This window comes from Rhea pennata, chromosome 12, assembly GCF_028389875.1.
Source record: "Rhea pennata isolate bPtePen1 chromosome 12, bPtePen1.pri, whole genome shotgun sequence".
NCBI lineage: Eukaryota > Metazoa > Chordata > Aves > Rheiformes > Rheidae > Rhea > Rhea pennata.
Window position 1 is genome coordinate 20,362,146 of NC_084674.1, and position 21,914 is coordinate 20,384,059.

The following is a 21,914-nucleotide window of genomic DNA, read 5'->3' on the forward strand; positions in this document are numbered from 1 at the left end:
CAAAAAAAAAGTGATTATTTATTTAAACCATATATGTAAGCTCCATTTTCCTGAACCAAAAAAAAAAAAAAAAACAAACACCAAGAGAAAGCTATTCTGTGTCCAGCATAAAGCCTCTCATCAAGTTCTCAGCTCATTTCTATGGCCTGTTTCTCTGGGTCATATTTTCTTCATCAACTTCTCCAATTTATTTGATGCTTCCCTTCCTGCACAGAGCGCTCCATCAAGATGCAACATTCAGCCTCTAACATTAGCAGTCCTCCTCAGATGAACACAGTGAAATGTATAAAAGGACCACAGTTGCCACAGTGTATTTCAAAGTGGACATCACACTCTCGAACAGTAACTGCATGTCTTCTTGCCATCTCAATGCTTAGAAGAAACAACACTTTGCTTAGTAAAACACATGCTCAAAACTAAAACTTGTTTTAAGTTATATTTTATAGTAAACTTAAAACCTTATGCATATGATCATAGAAGTATTAAGAAATTATTATTTAAGCCAGAAATTTCACAGTTGGCTTTCTTGAGATATGACTACAGTGCAGTGAAAGCCAGTTAATTACGAATCTGAATAATTTCAAAACTAGATTACAAGAAAATAATTGTACTGCATCTCATTGCTGATAAAGAGCAGTGGAACTTGCACAATACATCTTAATTGGTCTTCACCTGGCATTCTGGACATGAACACTGTGTTTCCAAGTTTCACCTCAAAAGCCTTCCACGGAACTCCCCGAGACCTGAGTAACAGAACCCAAATTTACCTAACATGACAGAAGAACTGCCCGCATTAGTCAACTGAGCATTATCTAAGCACACAAAGTAGAAGGGAGCACATGCTTCACTGTTTAGGTACCCAGGCTAGAGGATACGTCTCCATTCCCGAAACCGTATCGGTTTCCACAGGAGACTGACACCAAGCCTAACCCATTCTTCAGCTGCTCTTCTTCACAACTTCCAGAAGTTCATGCAAACTGCTCTACTTCAACAGTATCTACGTGGTCTTGGAGGCAAAGGAGCCAGAGCAACAAATGTGATGCAAGTGTTAATTCATTTGCTCCTCTTTACTCCTACCATCCAGGGACCAGAAGTCCTCATTTGCAACACAACCTTTCCTGTCTACCTTTATCATTTCTGTCCTTGCAGTGTCTCTTGCAGTACTATATAAAGCAAGAGACTTCTCTAGCTCTCCTGCAGTGGAGTGCTGGCTGCACAAACCTAAATTGTTTTGACTAGGAAAAAGGACATTTTCTGCCCGGAGCACCTTATTCTTCCTCTAATTCTAACATGGACCTCATCCGTGGTCTGGCATTTCCTTTGCCAACCCATTTAGCCACTGGCACTGCAGCATACAAGTGAGGCAGAGGTAGCAACAGGATAGTTCACTGAGCAATTTCCTATCACCTCCTGCTCTTTTGCCTCTTGCACTATAGAGGAGTGCATGGAGATCATGTATTTTGTGTTGTCAAAGTCCCTGCACTGATACCTAGAAAAATTCCTGGACTTCTGGAATTGATTAGAAGTTACCTCCAACAGCAGCTGCATTACAAAACACAAGACAAACGCCCACCATGAAAGGTGAACCTAAGGCCCCTCTCAACCTAGCCAGCATTTCAGGCAGCGGGAACCCTGGGGGGCATCTGTGGCCGACTCCTTCTTGCCCAGCATGCTCCCTCCGGAAGGCAGGAAGTTTGGGCCACACAGAGCTGGGTACTGAGAGCTCCAGGTCCTCCCATGTCAACGCAAGAGATGGGCAGGAGGCTAGATATTCCACGCACAGAGCCACGAGAGACCACAAAATCAGCGACGAGACCTGAAACCACCCTCGTTTGCCAAGGCATGCATCCCTCCTCTGTGGCCCTGACCAGCACAGTCCCAGTTTCACCTACTGGGTGAAACATAGTTTCACAACCTACGTTTGTACCCATTTAAGCTGCACAGATGCATAACTTCATCACGTGCTTGAAGACAGGAGACTTAAATATTATACAACGTCAATGTTGTCACTTCTCCCTGCCTCCAAGAAATACTGCTGTTGTCTCACTTACATAAATGTCATAGTGTGACTGACTTCCTGCATTTCACCCTACTCAAGAGCAGGTAAAACAGCCACATCTCTTCTTTAGAAAGGATATCCTGCAGTGCATTGCAGCACAGTAAAAGTCCCTTCTTTTCTTGGATAAGTAGGTTAAATTCAGGACAAAAAAAATAGGCTTTTAAAGCATGTCATTTTATGAAAGGTAGATCATGTAAGAACTCCAAATTTAGATTTTCTAATGAGATGATCTGGGAAAACATTTGTCTCACAGTAATACAACCATGTCCAGTCCAATTTTACTTTTTATAAAATAGTCCTATGTGTGTGTAGAAAGCCTTTAGAAGAGCATGTTTCCTTTCACTTAAAGAATTCTAAAAATATTACTTCCTAATGAGGATCTCATTTGCATGACAAATTCTCTGTGCCATGTCAGAAGCATCTTTAAATGAACATGTCACACCTAGCCAAATTATTCTGCACATAGATGAGTTCTCACCAAACTTTGCTTGTGAAAAGTTCATTTCATTTTCGTCATCACAGGCTTTGACAACAAGATAAGAGAACTGGAGCTTTTCCCCGGTGAGAGTTCTTTGCTCATATATAAAGTCAAACAAAGGAACGCCATCCAGTTGAGCTCATCCCTACCTTCCCAGCCAAAGGACTGAAAGCTTTTGCAAAACTAAAAAGTAATCTACATTTTACTCATGCTTTCCATTTCATTTATTCCTTCAAGAATCAAACCTGTTAAAGGCAGGGGGAATACACATGCTACAGGCACTTCCCCCCCCCCACCACACACACACACACACCCTACAGGTTTAGATCAGAGAATCCACAGACCTTCGGGGCTTTTAAAATCTGAGAAAAACTGCATGAATGTAATTTTTAACTTCCCATTCCCATGTCTGCTTTGCAAATGGTGAAGCCAGTATTCTGCAGCTGCCTACACAATACAGAGAAACACAGTGGCACTCACCAGGAGAAAAGCACGTACCAAGTCTCCCATCTTGAGCGGAAGCTAGGCTGGGAGGTGTTTCCTCCTCCAGGACACCTAGGAGACTGCACCCACTAGCAAAACTTCAGCCTGGCTGCAAAAAGTGGGTAGCGGTGTGTCTTCAGTCAGTGATAGTGAGACACTTCCACTCCTTAACCCCAACTACACCAAATCTGCATTTATGGGCAAGGAGAAGACACGTTTTTGCAGGCACTCAGACATCCCTGCTCGCTCTGGACTGCGGCACGGCCAGGCCGGCAGGCGATGTTGAGAGCAGGGAGCTGCTTGTCCCTGTCCGGAGACGAATTGCCTGACATATGACAAAAGCTTTGCAATGTAAATAAAAGGCATTTTCTTACTGCAGCTGCAGAGCTTAATCTTAAGCACAAGTGAAAACTGTCCACGCACAGGCTCAGAGCCCGCATGCTTGCCATTTAGCCTCAGCCTCAAAAGTCTGGGGATTAATGAAGTCATGAAGGAAACTGTAAATAGACTGTTTCCACCATCACCGGAGTCACTATCCCAAGTTTTTATCTGCTTCAGTTTCTCACTCTAATCTTCAGCTATTTCTTTTTTTTCTCCCTCTCTACCTCCCAGCTTTTCCATTTTCTTACATAATACCGACTAAATATTTTACAGCCAAAGCGGATTTCTAGCTGTTATGTAACTTGCATTTTTTGGGGCCAGATTCTCGTCTCGTTTTTACTGACACAGCCTTCAGGGAAACCAGAACAGTCTGTACAGAGGCAAGGGACTGTGCCTGAGCTTAAGCAAACTGCTACAGTCAAAATGCTAAATAGTACAGTATGAAATTTCATTTCATCGATATGCACATAGGGCTGACAACATTGAGGAAAATATCAGCATGTGTTTACAAAGTTATTAATTGCCATATAACGAGGGAGCAATTTAAGTAAGCCCAGCAAACGCATCACAGCTAAATTGGAAAAAGCAGCCGCCTTCGAATTCGGAGCAGACTAGGATTTTAGAAAAGCGCATCTGCTTTGGATGCCCAGTTTCAGGTACATCAACGAGCCAGAGCCCTTCCGAAAAGTCTCCTCCAAAAAGTGCTTTGAACAGCAAACTCAAACTTCGGGTGAAGTTTTCAAGTTTTGGACCTCAATAACTGTTCAAAAAAAGATTTTTTAAAACTCAGTCTACAACTAAAGAAAAAAACTTGACTTCCACCTTTTTCTGCCCACCTGCCACACACAGTCAATTCATTAAAGGAACTGCAATACTGAGTACAACAGGGAAGTACCCAGCTCCTGAAAAGTCTTTCAATTCATCCATATACAATCAGGTCACCAGCCCTGGATGCTGTAAGTTGGCAAAACTTACTCACAGCAGAGAGCCTGATGTTTCCAGCACAGGACAGCAGCAGCTGCCACACAAACTGACCAAGCTGAATGCTTAGATATTATATAAATACTCTATCATTTAGAAGAATTATCACACTTTAAATGCCTTATTTCTCAGCAGGAGGCTTAGCTTCACATTAGAGTTTTCTGAAGAATAACAAGGTTATTTTAGATTTTGAAAACCAAAACCCTATTTGTAGTTAATTATTTTCATTTTTGTTAGGAATTAATAATGTAGGAATGTAGCTTGATCAATAACATTCAGGAAAAAATGTATTTAAAATATTGTCTTTAAGTTCAATGAAAGGAATAATATATAGGGCACGTGTGTTAGCACTGTCTTCCTCTCCTCACAATGTATGTTTTGAATGCATAAGGTTTTAAAGAATTGTACAATTTTATCTTATAAAGCTATTAAGTTGTAACTGGATTTAATGCAGTTAGCTGCCTTCACTTGCAATTTTATGCTGAAGGACTTAGAGACTAAAAAAGAAACCTTGTTTATGCAGTCACTCGAACCCGTTCACGGCGGCCACGGAACAGCCAGGCAGGACGAGCTCCTGCCTTGCTCACGGCCCCAGCTCGCCGCGCAGACTCTTTTTAACCGCGTGCAGCGCTGCAGCGCTTGCGGACTGAGGGGGGAAGAAGCAACCTCGCGCCCAGCGCGGATGCTCTTACTACGCGCCTCGCAGCCGGGCTCCCCGGGAGCTCGGAGGTTAGGAGGGCAAAACGCACCGGGGCGGCGCCAGCGAGGGTTAAAACGGCCCGGAGGGACCGCGCCGTTTCGGCTTCGCGCCTTGCTCCCTCCGCCGCCGCCGCCGCCCCGGCTCCGCCGCGCCGCCTGGCGGCCCCCGCGCAGCGCGCAGCGCGCAGCGCCCGCGCCCGCGCCGCCCCCGTGCCGGGCAGGCGGCTGCTGCCCCCGCGCAGCGCGCAGCGCCCTGCGGGCCGCGGCGGCAGCGCGGGGAAGGCGGCGCTCACGGCCGGGCTACCCAGAACGGCACAGAACAGCCCGAACAGACCGCCCAGAGCGCAAAACGGACAAAGAAAAACCCCCCAAAACCCAGGCAAAACACCCAAAACAAAAGCACAAACAAAAAACACCCCTCCCAAGACCACACACATTGTCAAACCACCCCAAAACACCAGCTCCCCTCAAAACATCCCCCGAATCGCACACACGCAACGAAAGGTGCCCACCCACAAACGCCCCAAAGCGCCGCAGAGAGGAACCGCCGCCCTTCGGGGCTAGGGGCCGCCGCCCCGGCTGCATCCCGGCGCGGCAGCAACCGGCCGGCTCCTTCTGGCCCGGGGCTCCCAAACCACAGCTCCCCTCGGGGCTGCCGAACGCCGCAGCGCCCCAGGACCCGAGCAAACGCAGCCAGCAGCGGCGAACCTGAGAGCGGTCGCATCAGATAAGCACGGAGTCCAGGCAGCATTTAAAAAACCATCCCCATGGTCAATAGCATCAAAGGCTGATGACAGAGCCAGGACATTTTATCTTCACTTATCCTGAGAAGATTGCATTATCAGCTACTGAATGAATTCTCTGCATGGAGAAAAGTTTAAGTCTTTTGTCTTAGGTCTTTAAAAACCTTTTTAATAATAACAGTTAAAAAAAAAAACACGAAAACAACTATTCTATCTTAAATAGATGTCAAGTGAATATTTTAAGCTTGAAGACAATCTTCTATAGAAAATAATTCAAAATAGGTGATAAGAAAAAGGAACAGACAGCATGAACTCTCATTTTGGCAGGCTATGCCATTTAGGGATGCTCAAAATGCTTACACTTGCCCCCTAAAGTAGAACTGCTCAGGCTTTCTACAGAAAATGGGAATGGCGGAGGCCAGAATGATATATATGGACTTTTTTTTAATGCACACACACATATGCACACACACACACATATATATATATATATACACACACACACACACACACACACACACACACACACACAAAGAAAACAAGAAATTAACAACTCCAGAAAAAGCAAGCTACTAACCTCCAAGACCAGCCTGCTAAGCACCTGTATTTTCTGTTCAAGCGCTAAAGGGAAGAAAATTATGGAACCAATAGTCACATACAGTCAAGAAGTGGGTAGCGTGGTGTAGCCTCATTCACCCTCTCACAGAGAAGTGAGGGTTAGCAGCGAAAGGCCAAGACTGGAATATCACGAAGAGGGATTTTGAACTACTGTTTGGAGAAGACATCCAATTCTTTCAAATCTCAACAGCGCAGCAGTTTTAGGGCTTAGTTTCTCATTGCAGAAGGAGGGTGCACGTAGCCTCTGAGCAAACAAACAGAAAAGACAGAATGAAAACGCGCACTGTTCAAAGCAGTGAGCCGCTGGAGGCGTCCGAGCGCCTCCGAACGGCGCGTTCCACCACCACGAGAGTCTGCGCCGCGCGTCCTGGAAGGCAGCTTCCACCCGCAGACCCGCGCAGCCCGGCGCACGGCTGCCGATCTCTGCTCACGCCGGCGACGCACGGCTTTCCGTCCGGCTCCGGCATGAGCAGGATGAGCTCACGCTTGCCTCGGAGGAGGCGGCGAGGCCGGCAGCGAAGGAGCGGGACCAGCCCCGCGCTCCCGCCGGCGAGCGGCCGACGGCGCCGCGAGCAGCGATGCCCGGGCGTCGGGGGGAGCGAGAGCCGCGCGAGAACCCAGCGTCTCCAGCGGCAAAACAAGTGCCCAGGGCACCCGCCCACAGGAGAAGTTTAGGTGACAAAATTCTGAGCATGCTACAAAGAACTTTTTTGATATATGCCACAATATCAACTTGTTTTACTGTTGTCTTAATTGCTAAGTATTACCACCAATTAATATTTCATAGTTAGAGCTGCATTGAGGTCAACCTCCCACATCAGCAGTGCACTAACCAAAACAGCAAAGATGCAAAACTGCAGCATAACTAGAGGGGTTTTTGGCCAAAATATAAAGTTAAAAAGACGGATATAGATAAATGTTAAAAAGAACAAGAATCATTTAAAGTCATCTCAAAGCCATGTAAATGAGTTTATCTTCTTCCTTACGTCCTCAGAGCACCATGCTTCTCTACAGAAAAAGAAATTGAAGCAAGAGGTGTTTGAGACTGCAACCTTTTGAGAGGTACGTTTTGCCTTAGGTTTTTGGTTGTTTTTTCTTTTTAAGGCTAGCAATATATTCCAAGTTCTGCCTTCCCACTCACACAAAACACTTAGAATTTACATGTTCCAGTGATATTAAGTGGTTTAATAAATTTTATCATCTCTCCTAGCAAACTTTGCTTTCCTTTAACCTCCAGCCCCTGCAGCTCTCCTAATGGTACTGCTCCCAGGCATCTCACACACATTCAAGCCTGCTGTGCAGGAAAGAACCCTTCATTTGAAGCAGATGATCAGCAAAGCAAGAGGCCGCAGGTGATGTAACCCCTCTGTAAAGAAGGGCTCTGCCCAAACACACATTTGGGCACAGCTCCTTGAAACGGATCTCTGAAATCCTTAAAATAGAGGAACAGAGAAACTCGGAACCTAGGGGGGATATATTTTTTTTTTTTTTTTTTTTTTTTTTTTTAGCAATTTCCAGCTTACTGCCATCTACCCAGAGAGCCTGAGCCTTATTTGCGTGATAACTCAAGTATTAATCTTGTCGGCTAGTGTTTTGGAAGAGCTGCTAATCGCCCTGGCTGACATCTACTGGCTGAAGACCCGCTGGATACCCTAAGCGAGCAGTTTGAAATACAACAAACTGGCTGAGAAAATCCCACTAAATAACCAGCAAGAAGAGAGGAAAGAGGAGCACTGCACATAAACAGCAGAGAGGAAAAACCAGTCAGCAGCCTGGACACGCAGAGGCTTTGCAGGGCGAAAACCTCCTCGGCATCGCTTTGCGAACGGGAGGCAGCCCTGTCAGCACACTTCCTTCCCGGCCCGTTACGGCTTTTTGCACATTCCTCCGCCTCAAACACCAGCTACGAGCACATATCAGTGAGGTGAGCCCTCTCCTGTTAAACCCATGTCCTGGCAAAAGCCGGCTCAATTTGCCAGTTATGAAAATGTTTCACATTAATCATGTAAAATCCATCTAAATAAAGGTTATTAAACTCAAAGCTGATGGCACTTAGCCTGAAGTCAGTACTGGGATCGATGCCTTTGGAAGTCGGTCAGGCCTACCCAAAGACCAAAATGTTCACGGCAGAGTCATGCCAAGTGATTTATAGCTGCTGGCATTTCTTCATTTAAATAAAACATTCGTTTAACGATGCAAAGCTGACTTCCTTAAACCCAGCTTATTTTTCTGTAAGAATTACTAACAGCAAAAAAAGTCTTTTACCTTACCTACATACCCCCTCAATTGAATGCAGTATTTTGTATTCAATCTATGTTTTTTGTTTCTATTGATAAAAACAGAAACAAAACCATTTCCATTAAAAAGTTGTACTCCCCAATAAGATTTAAGCAGCAAAAATTATGTCAGTGAAATGTAAATTATCAGGTATTGATCAGCCCATTCCTTGGAATGCATCCAAAGTTATCCAGCAGCACTCAGATTTCAGAGGAGAGACTATTAACTTTCATAGCCTCCAGAGAGCAAACCTGCTGAAAGTATGTTTCAGAAGACAATACCTCATATCAGCCATGTGAAAAGTTTTGTTCCTTGAGCATCCCTAAGTCAAAGGCCAGATGATAAAATTTATAACTGAAAATCGTAACAAGCCGTAGGTAGGAATGTCACTCAGTTTAGGAGAACATGGTAGTGCGCTATAAAAAAAAGAAATCATTTTCATCTGGATACGATTTCCTTCATGTTAATGGGTGCAGATAAAAAGTATCCCTGCCAAATCCTTGGCAGCGCAAGTGAAAATTGCATCAGGTGCAGGAGAAGGCTCAAAAGGGAGAATTTTTTTGTAATGCAGCCTTTTGTCAAACTGGAAGTGGGTTGGAAAGCCAAGCACAACCTAACAGGCAGAGGAAGGCAATCTTTACGTCTCAGCTCCCGACCCGCCAGAAAGATGAGACACTCGTAAGGAAGAGCACCGAGGAAGCACTCGGACGCCAAGAGCAGAGCTGGGAACTATTACCATTTTGCATCTCTGGGCTAATGCATCCATTTGGCTTGCATGCTCGCGTCTGTTGAGTATCTAGGCACTCATGCTTTGAACACAAAAGAGCAAGATGGACCCACCATAACTCAGTCCCTCTAAATTACAGAGGCAAGACACTGAAGAAGAGATGACCGAGCATGGATTGCAGAATTATACTTTTAAATAAGTGCTAGGATCGAGGCACGTAGAAGCATCTTTTCAGAATGGCACTAAAGAGGTGGATGAGATACGGCACACAAGCCATAGACATGTGGTGTAGACAGACAGGTCATGCTAGAAAAAGTTCAAGTTCAAAGAAGTGCCAAAGGTACAAAACTCTCGGTCTGACACCTGTAACACTGACTCCATATTTTATCTGATCTTGGGCCTTAACACAGCATAAGCGTCTTTAAGACCTGCCACGAACGTCATTCAAGAAGCAACAGAGGCAAAGATGAGAGAATTTTCCTCCTGAAGGAACCTTTTTGTGGGGGATTTGCCACTTGAGCTCCCTCAGACTTCTGTCATAGTGTGATGCGTTTTCTTGTCCACTCCCAACGCAACTGAGGGCCTCTACCCTCGTGCTGAAGAATCTGGAGATGCAGCACTCCCCCAGGAAACGCAGTGTTAGTTCTTCATGCCTCCTTTAAATGAGCTGAAACGGTAAACTTCATTCCAAGCAAACCAAAGATTTTTTTTTTTTTTGGGGGGGGGGGAGGAGGGAAATAAGAAAACTAAGAAGCAACATACTAATGTAAAATATTCCTGCAGTCCAAATGCAAACAGCACTCATTCCAAGAACAAAGCAACTGGGAGGAACGAAGCCCCAGGAAGGACACTACATCCATCATGCCCTCTGCACGGAGCCAAACACACACAGCGCTCTGCAGGCACCGATGGCCACCGAGACTCTACCTTTGGGCACACACCATGGATACGGACAATCATTCAAAGAGGACCACAAAGATATGAAGGAAAGAATTGCACAGTCCCTATATATAAGCAAATATAGCACATTCTCTCTAGTCGGTATCCCCAGGACCTGCCTCCCTTAACTGCATCTTCCCTATTGGAGGTCCTAACAATTTTCCTTGTGCCTTGTTCTCTCATAGCTACTTGTGAAGCTGTAGCAATGACACGTGCAGCACCTGGCATCACAGCCACGAATCACACAACATAATCCCCTAAATAAAGAACTGCTTAAAAAACAAAAAAAAAAAAAACCAAAAAAAAAAACCACACACTTGCAGCTAGGCTATAAGAGTGTTGCCCATATTCCTGCTTCATCTCTCTAGCAATAACTATATTTCATGCACTGCAGAAAGCTAAGGAAATTGAGCTCCTTAGCTGTAAAAACTACTGTACTCCTTTTCTCAAAGATTTATCTCCAACAACAACCAAACGTCACGAGTGAAAGTCTGAATGATATTGCGCTCATGTGATTCCGTTTCTATGCAGGCTAAACCTCTTTTCTGTTTTGCATGACTCCACAAGCTTTTTTTTTTTTTTCTTTAAGATTTAAGAACTAATCCTATTTCACCAAAATATTTTTGTTTGCTTCAGACCTAGTTCTCTGCTCCCCTTTACTGGCAGTGAAAGAGTTTGGATTCTTTTCAGTTAGCAGGCAGAGAAACATGGAGGAAGACATTTACATTTTTTTAAAAAACAACTTTCAGAGAATAATTTCTGTAAAGGATGTTGGTTACGGCTCTTATGAGAATGTTAAGTCTCTAAATCCATCTCTTAGGTCATCTATTTTGGAGATAACTTTCTTTCAAAGATTTTGTACGTTACCAGGTTATTTCTAAAGCTTATAAAACTAAAAGTATATGAACATTTTTTTAGAACTAATGCTAACGTAGTTTGGGCAGACACAACTTAGCAACAATCATTTCCAATGAGTATCAATCACCCTGCTCCACTCAGAAGCTTTCCAGAATTACACAATCCTTGCCACACTGCCACTATGGCAATACAGTTGCCCCACTCTTAGTTTGTCATCATCTTCCAACAATACAAGCACTTTATCAAAACATTTTGTAAATCATCTGATAGAGCATGTTGGTACTTACTCCTCCTATCTTGGGCAATATGGTATTGTGCAGCAAGAGCTACGTTAGGTTAGTTGTTGTTTGGAAAAAGAAAAAAAATTGCATTGTAGAAAATCCTACTTCAGTCTTTTAAGTCAGTCATTTATCTTTAGCTGTTCTTCTCATGCAAGTCTACATTTTGCAGTTTTGCAAAATATCTGGAGGAAAAAAAAATCCTCTTTCTTATGGATATTGGTAAAACATACATGTAGGCTCTGAATGTACCAGCAAGACTCTAGGCTTTGCATCCCAGTGAGGCACAGGGAAAATAAGTTAACTGGTCACCTAGATGAAGAAACATGATAGATGAGATTGACCCCCTACAACATTTGGTCAGAAGGCTTCAAGCAGTGCTGGTATTTTCAGCAAAATCTCCTCTAATAATTCAAACTATTTCTCCTTTCTTTCATACCTGGAGCCCCTGAGCAAATCCAAAGATGAATCACTGTTAGACTTCCAGCTACGTTACAAGGCTGTGGCACTCAGGGATGCCATTTCCAAGATTTACACGGGCGAGTCTTCTCGGACAGAAAGAGAGGGAAAGTGCTGCAATGAGCTCATTGCTCAGCAGAAGATTTTTTATGGAGGGAAAAAAAAAAGCCATGCCTGAGTCAGGAATTACTCAAATGAATATGCAAGTAAGAAATTTGCAGGCAGACATTTTCTTGCGCATTTTGACAATTAATACTTGGCCTGTGAAAAGCCTGCCTAACAGCTATGTTAGCCAGGGCTGCAGGAAATCAAGGAGATCAAAGCAGAGAGACTTTGCATTTAAAACCAGGAATGATTATTAACAGATACAAAAAAAGTCTTCAGAGCAGATGACAAAGCACTGAGCTCTGAGCAACACAGTCACTGATGTACATGACATAATGACTAACAGCTTTATACCATACCTTTTCTCATCCTTCACACTGGTATCTCCCTGCCTGAAATTTAGTTTCAGTGATTCTTCATTAAATATTTCTTCTTAAAAGGTAACAATTTCAATCCAAATTTCCAACTGCAGAATTTAACTACAGCAAAACAAAAAAAAGAAAAACTTTTAGACTACTTACCATTACAAAAATGCTTATGTTATTACACACATCATATAAAAGCCAACAGAGCTACTGTAATAATCAGATGGTGGGAAATGCCTTGGATGAAGAAATAGCTGCATTTATTTTAAATTAAGATCACTAGCATAGAGCGTGGTTCTACTCTATACTGAATTATGTATGTGTGCATTTCTTGATGAGCCTAAAAACAATATACACTTTAGATTCTTAATCCATCTTGAGAATTAGAATATGAACAAAGGAATACGGACACATTAAATCCTCCTACATTCAGGACTTAGGGGGTGCATCCAAATCACTTATCATCCAGCGACTATGGACGTAAATGGCCTGAGTTTCCTTAGGAAGTCAGTCAAACTGAAGTTGACTGGAAAACCTCAGTAAAGAAGGTGTCATTCCTGCAAATGGCATTTGGTTAGTAGAGGAGCATTTTGGAGAAGTGAATGAGATTGATAAGATGACTTGTATTACATCCAACAAGCTACAGGATAAATTGACCATGTCTTGGAGGTATTTAAGGAGTATAGGAAAGGGGTTTAGACTAAAACTAATCATTAATTGAAGTCCTATTTGAAAATGAAGCTAAGTGTGAAAGAAAGGCAGAGCACAAGTTTCAGAACATAAAACATCTAACTTTTAAAATCAAAGTAAAACTTAACGTTTCCTGTCAAAGCGTTTTTAAGTTTTCATTTCAAAAAATTCACTTGATCTTAAGAACTTTTGGAAAACATTTGCTATTAATTGAGCTGTAAATATTTTAGGATGAAAAATAAAGCCCTAAATGTTGTTTTGTCAGCAACTCTTTAATTGCTGGTTCAGTTCAATTCAGGTTTTAGTTTCTTGCAGAATATTCACTATGCCACGAAAAAAAATAAAAACAGATAAAGATTACCAGCTCTAGCTCAGCAGTATTTTGCGGTGCTTCTAGTTCAGAGTGCAATGCAAGTGCACTACCCACAGCCAGGTAAAACCATTAATTGCACTCTTATAATATTTTTGTTAGTCATGTGGGCAGCTATAAGTGCCATTATGTATTCAGGACTTGGAGCATCTGCCTTTTCCAAGTCAAATGCAAAACTTTGGCATGTCTCAGCACAGATAAAGGACTTGCATTTTTAAGTACTGCTCTTCCTCAAAATGCTGACCGTACTAGAAGAGCAAAAGACTTCGCGGCTTCCTCCGGGAAAATCTAGGCGATCCATTCCCTGTCTTTGTTGCCATCAACAGGAAACTGCCCCTAAACTCTTACCTCAGTCCAGAGAAAGACCACGGACCAAGGAAATAGTAAGAGAGACATACAGAGGAATCTGAGGAATTACGGTCTGTTTGTTTTGCATAGTGACTTTTGAGATCTTCTCTCACAGTCTCCTCTCTTCCTCAACAATTAGCATCTGTGCGTCGACTCCTTTGTGCTTACTCTGGAATGCTGAAAATAATTAATATTTTAACAAGGATAAAAGGTTATGCAGCTTGAAGTCTATTACTTACTTATAGAGGAGGTATACCCCAGAGGGAAGCTGTTACACCAACACGCCTCCAACCCAGAACTGGAGGGACCACTTCCAAGGATAAGAAAGCAGCTCAGTTATTATTCATTTTATTACAGTGCTACTCAAGCACTGCATAAATATTATTTTTGTCTCAGTAGTCTCTTGCTGAGCCAACCAACAGGGTGCCAATTAGTGATCACTTTTTTTCTTATTTTTAGTTTTCTGCTTTAAACATCTGTCTACTAGCAAAATGACTGAGGTCTCTTAACTTACATGAAGGGTCCACAGAATATTCGGTTGATGCTGAATCAGCAGCCTGACTGTGTATAGATAAGTAGATGCAGCTAAAATAATGATGTCCTGTAAGAAAATTATTAAGTTACAACTTGTTTTTTTCTCCCTCCTTTGAATGTGATACCAGAGATAGCAAAACACTCTATTCGGAGGTCAAATACAATGTTCTTTTGCAGCTTAATTTTTTAGCAAATATCTTCAAGCCTCACTTTCTACAAGCAGTTGTAAAGATATGTTAGTCAGTTAAGCTTAAGACAAAAATTAAATTAAAAATTAAGACAAATAACTTAAACCATTTATAGAAACAACACCTCAGGATTTGGGAGACAGACAGGTGTGATACAAACTTCTCTTATGAAATTCAGCTTGTGCACTACTTTCCACCAGTTTAATTCATATTAATTATGAAAGGTAGTAAATAAAAGTTATGTATGAGCATATTGAAAAGAAAAAGCAGGCTTTAGGGAAAAATAATTTAAAATTTTTTTTTCAAGTTAGTTCATTCAGTCAAAGCACTCTTATTTGCAATTCATAAAAGCTCGAAGTTATTTCTTCTTACTATTAATCCTTTTAAAAGAAAAACATAACAACCCAAAACAAATTAAAAAACAGAAATATGGATATATAGCTATGAACGTACGTGTCCATGTACACAAAATGAATATACACCATATTTCCTTTAATTATTTATGGGGGAAAAATGAATTTGGCCTGGATGCTTTTAACTAACACCAATGATGCATATAAATGTCAAACATATTAGTAAGATGCAAGGAAGATACAGAAAATAATTTCATACAATACAAAATATTCAAATGTCAAGAAAGTGTAACATATTTCTAATCTTTGCAGTTGTTTCTACTGTGTTTCTCTGGACTATTCAATAGTCAAATATGAAATGACATCTTTCAGAGGAATATTTAGCCTACTGCCCCTAAAACAAAAAAGAGAATAAAACATTTCTTTTGTGCCCCAGGATAAAGAAAACAGACTGTTTGCTCTGGATTGTAATTAAACGATACTGAGGACAGTGTGTGTGTGTTTATGTACATGTGCACACACACCATTTACTGTGAATTATAATTAAATGATATTTTGTATGCACAGACCCTTTGTCAAAGGGTACAGAAAAACAGATCAAACTATAGCAAAATAAGCTGAGACACAAAATGTGTCATTTTTAGGCTTTCCTAAATCTTTCATGCATGAAATGTTAGCAGTTAATATATGGTAGCTCTCTGAAAAGTATAGCCCTCTCCTGGCTACTGTAATTCATAAGATTTTTGACTTGTTTGAATACATTCATAAATGTTTGTCTTCCCTGTTCATATAAATAATTATTTCTCTCATTCATATAATTTACCTCATAACTTGGCATTTCCTTATTTTGCCATGACACTATGAAGCATTTTGATTCATTGATGCAAGGTTAACAACATGACTAGAGCAGTACTAAATAAAATTAAAGTTACAATTTTTACTAGAAGTCATTGACAGATTTATAACAACGTCTGTAAAGCTATGCCAATTTTGTATTAGCTGAACTTCTGAGGCAGTTACAAACACCACAGAACGAATATTACAGTTAATGCATACAATCAAGTGACTCCACTGAGAATTCTGGTGGCTATGTTCAAAAGTATTTGCTTATATAGCAACGGTAATTACAGTTTAGAAATGTTGAGAGCTTATCTTTCAAAATAGCTAAATAAGAAGTAATTTAACTGAAAATTAAAAGAAGTTACTGCACACTGAAAAGCAGAAATTGAAAGGCATGTTTTTATTTGGTAACACTTGTTCGGGTAGGAGAACAGAGATTGCCACCCGATCTTTTTTTTTTTTTTTTTTATATATATATCTCCCAACTGAGTAATCCTGAGCAAAGCATGCAGATTGTATTCTTAATGCAAAACTATGGACTGAGAGATTAGACTACTACTAAATCTAAGATATATAGACTTTTTTTTTTAATTCAATAGATTGCAAATACATTCAGTCTTAATTTCTGTGGTTCTACCCTATTATTCACAAATAACTGTTTTCTTTTTGTGCTTCTTTATGAGAACTACAAAAGATCATGTCATCAGTAGGGAAGGCAAAAGAATAACATACTGATATTTCCTGAAGGACTTTTGAAATTAAAATGTGTTTTTAACACACGCTACTAATATCTCTCTTTGACAATATTATTGCCCTTGATAACAGGGCTTATTTTCAGATGAGTATTTTGCCTGTTATGTATTTTAGGCACTAATTATCTGTAGAAGATAACATTTATTCATATTAATTTTAACTTCTAATGCAACAAAGCAATAGATTTTTAATTTATCTTGCATATTCTCTTTCCATTGGTCCATTGACAGTTATGAGATATTAGATAAGCAAAACACTTCTACTGAAAAACACCACTGAATTATCTGGGAAGAAATGCAAAGCACAGATAGACAACGAGCAACTCTCCCAAGAGTAAGCGTGCCCACCTGATTCAAACGTAGTTAGGAATTTGCCTTTAATCTGCATTTGTCTGCAGAACATCCTTTGTGGAAGTGAAGAAGCTAAGAAATGCAAGCAGGCTGGTGAGTGTAATACAAGTTTCAGGTGTTTGCAATCTTGCAGTGGTTTATCAGTGAGTTCCAAAGGAAAAAAAAGAAAAAAGAAAAAAAGAAAAAACAGAACTGTAGATAAACCTCTCCCCAGCTTCTGCAGAGGCTTTCTATAGAGTTTTAAACATCAAGTCCTGGGAAGATTTTTGCCTCTCCAGCTGCCTCTCCCCAATTTACTTGCATTAATGATTTAGTAGAGGAATTGTCAAAAGTTTTTCAAGCTCCTCCACTTTGTTTTTACCCAAGACTTGAAATAATTTGCTTAATAACTGTACAAGGTTGAGATAAAATTGATTTCTTCCCCCACTCACTTAATCTCGTACTATAAACTCCCTCTTGGTGTATTCAAGCTTCCTCAGCTCCTGTGGTCTACTCAGTCCTAGTTTTCCACATACTAACTTTTTTCTATTTTCCAGTATTGCTAGGCAGGGGAAGCTCAGCTGGATTTTGGGAAATGCCGCCACTAAACACCCTGCTTCCTGTCTGCCATACTAACTTCACTCTCCGTTGTACTGAGGATGTAATTCCCTGAGGGTGTAATTCGTTTCTCGTGCTGTTGTCCACATTGCACAGCCATTAGACCCCAAACTTTTCACAACAAAAACAAACACAATACACTGAACTCTACACACCAGGATCTGCGGCACAGGAGAACAGAGGAAAGGACCGCTGAGCGACGCAGAAGAGCGATTTCAGATGGTATCCCCTTCCCACGTGAGCCTGCACAGACATGAGCCAGTATAGACCATCCTACCCTGCAACTACCCAGTTTTACAACCTTATTCCTTAAAAAGTCTTTGCATAAGTCAGACGATTTTTTAAAAGTTAGACTATGAGCCAAAGGGGAATCTTCTCAAGTTTAAATCTACAATTACAATTACTGCTTGGAGGATTTATTCTAACACCAGTTTCCACTCACCATAACTATGCTGGAGTTCAATACAATATAGCTCGCACAAATGCCTCATTTGTGGCGCTTTGATATTAAGTTTGAGTTTGTCTAACAGAACCTGGATTTAATTCCTAAAGGAAAGAGCTCTAAAAAAAATAATAATAAAAAGAGCACAGAAAAAATGATGATCGCTACCATTATTTTTGTAATCTGCTCTAGCTTATCAAGGCTTAAATGCTATCTTTACTGTCTTCATTTTCAACCACTTTTCTCAGCTTCACTAAATGATTCTGTAGAGATTTAAACCAACTGGTAACTCCACTTCCTGCCTTAGTGAGTTTAAATACTATTTTACACTCTTATTTGAACAATATAAGATCATGGTTAGACTTGAGGAATGTTGTGCATCCGTATTAATGCTGGTTACTGTACCACAGAATTGACTTCCAAACAGCCCAGAAATTACCCTCTAAACGTTGCTACCAAGCAATTGAGAAAGTCCCAATTAGGCCACTCCTTCCAAAAATGATAAAGTAGGCAAAAGAAAAATAATTTGGGTGGTTTTTTTTTTTGTTTTGTTTTCAAAGTAACATTAGAAGATTTTTTAAATTTTTCTGTACAGCTATGAAGGATAGTTGGCGTTTTTTAAAGAAGAGTGAAAAAAAAGAAAGGAAAGGTGGCTCTGTAGCATCTTCTGACTCCAGGAACCCTATCAAATATCAAGACGACATGCAGAAAAACTTGCACTAGGGAACAGAAAGTTATATGCAATTCATGAATTACATTCTATACAGTCAAAAATAACAAGCCTACTTGTTAATGTTAAAACCTTACGTTACTAATGTTGTATTTCTGGATATACCCTTCCTATCGCAGGGCCAATCAACTATTACTCGTGTCACTTAACCAGTTATTCAGCTTTACTCATCTTGTTTTCTCCTTAAACTGAAGATCTCAAAAGGCTGGTAGAAAGATGCCATTTGGAGAGGGAAAAAAACCCTAAACTGTAACAGAGTGGAACTGGTGTGCTGAGTGGCAAAAGTAACCGGGCTCTCTGAAGTCAAAGCAGAGCTACAGCATTCCAGCGACTTGCAGGTGTATGTCGTACCTACAACCGTACGACATCCTTGCCTCTTCCACAACCCTCCAACTTGCTGCTGGCCCACAGAAGGAGGTGGTGGGACCACGCACTGCTCGATGCAGGAAGGCAGAAGCGGAGGAAGCCCCATGCAACTGTGTCCCTGAATAAAACAGAGAAGCTACAGCCTGGATAGAATTTACTTTGACTTTATGAAGATCATTGCCTTCAGAAAACAATTTTGGGACATTTACTTCTCTTAAAAGTGAGATAGAGACACCTCTTGCAGGGTGAAAGAGAATAAAGACCTGTCTTACTCCAAACAGTCCAAAAAGAGGTTAATGCTCCTAATGTTTCATCACAGCCACATACTCATCTATAAAAAGCGCATCCCCTTGCCGCCCCACTTGCTACAGTATTATAGCACTCTCCTCACCGAAACTGTTATCTTTTCCAAGATCAGAGATCCAACGTGTTCATATTTATGGTTGGGCAGCGTTTCACCAATATTTACAGCGAGAAAGCACTTCACAGGAAATACTGGTTCCTCCTAATTCCTAGATCCACATACATAAAGTCATTTATTCCTCAGATAGGTGAGATATAAGTATCTTCTAAAGCATGTATTTTGAGATACGTTGTATTTACACACAAGCCTTTACCTCATAACGGTCTCAAACAGCTATTCATAGAAATAACAAAACATTCTATGTCCAAATATAGCAAAGCTACTTAGTGACTTAAATGGTTAGTAATATAAGAAGCCATTTAACAAACACTGGAAAACTTGCTATCTAGCAACACATTAAAAACTTAGTTACCAAGACTCAGATTCAAGGAAAACTGTAACAGCTTTTGTAAACATTGTTACAAAAAATTGACTTATAGTAAAATATTTAGCTAAGATCCTACAAGACTGAGAAGTTAAAGCCGTATGCAGAATGCAAGAGCATTGGGCCTCATTTGGAAAGAGCTTTGGTTCCTGTCAAACCCTCATGGTACTAAAAAGTACCTGGATAACAGACTGAAAAAGGGATTTTTTTTTTTCAAAAAGAGAAAAGCTTTAAAATATGCCTAGAGTTTCTCAGGACAAAGGTACTTTGTCACTCATCTAAGTCTATTCATTTTGAATGAAAAGGAAAAATGCAGGAAAAAGCAACAGCACTGGCAATAAAATAAAAGAAAAATAAGAAAAAGAAAGGAAAGGAAAGCTTCTGGTTCATCTCTGCCTCTGCAAGTTGATTACTCAGCCTCAGCTTGCTACTAATCCGTGGCCCAGTGCAGTTTGATTTCAATCCCCCGAGGCTGCGGCAGCCAGGGGAGATTAAGCCCAGCGGAGAGGAGAGCCCTTTGCAGGGACGTGCACGCAAGGGACCGCAAAGCAAGTAAAGATTGCTCATGTTTCCCCACTATTTTTCCTTCATTTAGTCAACAGAAATATTGCATAATTAGGATCACGTTGCTCAACTTCACTCACAGTATCCCCTAACACAGAGCAAAATCCTGTCTCTTATGTAGAAAAATTGAATTATGTTTCCTAATAACAACAGGTCACTCAGTTTTCTGGAATTATTATCTTAAGAAAATAATTACAAGATATTTTGTTAATTGAAGTTGGCAATGATACTTGATTTTTGGCTTAAAAACATGTGGCTTCTCCTGGAAGCAACATACAAATGCCTATGTACCATCAGGGGATTAGATAATTTAAATGCTGCTTTGCCATGCTTTGCCAGTTTTCATTAGAAACCCTGGCCTCATTTTCAGCATTTTGAAAATAAAGCTTGACAGAGGCTTGCACTGCGCAGAAGAGGTTTCTTCCGTTACAAGCACGCTTGGGCGTGAGCTCATCGAACACTTCGGCAGCCTGCTTCCGATCTGATCTGTCGCTTCAACCACAAATATCCCGTTGGCAGTTATTTGGTCTGCGCCCTTCACAAAGACCAGCTCATTGCAAGTCTACTTCACTACATCGCGTAACATAACTTCACTAATTTTAACAGAAGTTATACGGCATTCCACAGCCTGATTTTGGTATTTCAACCCTGTTTCTAATCAATACTTTGCTATTTGCTATGCACACTGCTGTTCACGCAGTTTGAAGTTCAAAACAGACAGAGCTCATTTTGTATAACTTGAAGCACCAAACCGAGCACATGAAATAAAAGCTTGGCCATTAAGTGTGATTTGTAACAGCTGACCTTTTGATTCAGATGAAAATGAGGCTTCTTCAAAGCTGTATCTGCTCTAATCAAATATATCATAAAGCAGCAAAGGACTCTCACTCCAATGCTCACAAAGCCTATTTTTTTAATTGCACAAATCAAATATTTCAACCTTATTACGCTGGGGAGATTTACATGAGCTTATTATGGTTCTATAGACTTGATCTGGTTTAAGTTATGAAACTGCTTTATAGCTTCCTATATAAAGATCCAGATTAGAATTTCTTTAATCAGCTCAGATACATAATGCTTGAATTAACCATTCTTACTGTGCGCTTTTCCTGATAGGGATTTAACACAAACCAAATTGTATACAGATTTGCTCAGCAGAAAACCTGTGAAGCAAACAAGGCGAAGGAAGCGTGCTTCCGCCCGCGCTCGCCGTGACGCGAGCTGTGCCTTCCAACAGGTCCCACGAGTCCGAAGACTGTTCCTGAAAGAGTTCCTCTAGACCCACTTGCCACATAAATTATTATTCATAAATAAGCATGATGAACTGCATTTTCTTTACTTTAGCCTGATCAAGAGAGACTTTTTAAATATTGCCTTCAGATCAACCCAGCCAGCCATGGCAACCACTTTTAACATTGTGGGAATTGCACAGAAGAAGGTCTTTTCAAAGCCACGTCTACCAAAACCAGCTGTCAGTAGTTATGCTCCCTGTGGCATATTTTCCAAAGCAAATAATACTTTGAAAACCTGTTTTTTTTAATATATTTTATT

The 21,914-nt window shown here is 40.9% G+C and overlaps 1 protein-coding gene across 11 annotated transcripts in view; it reads right to left on the minus strand.

The window, feature by feature from the left end:
- The window catches only part of ATP2B2 (ATPase plasma membrane Ca2+ transporting 2), a 396,770-nt gene that overhangs the window by 366,092 nt on the left and 8,764 nt on the right, over positions 1–21,914 (minus strand). For 2 of the 11 annotated variants that reach the window (XM_062585776.1, XM_062585790.1), the window contains exon 2: positions 12,445–12,564. The exons of the other annotated variants lie outside the window; for them this stretch is intronic. The gene's annotated coding sequence lies outside the window, so the exon portion shown is untranslated. The remainder of the gene's footprint in view (positions 1–12,444; positions 12,565–21,914) is intronic. 11 annotated transcript variants of the gene reach the window in all.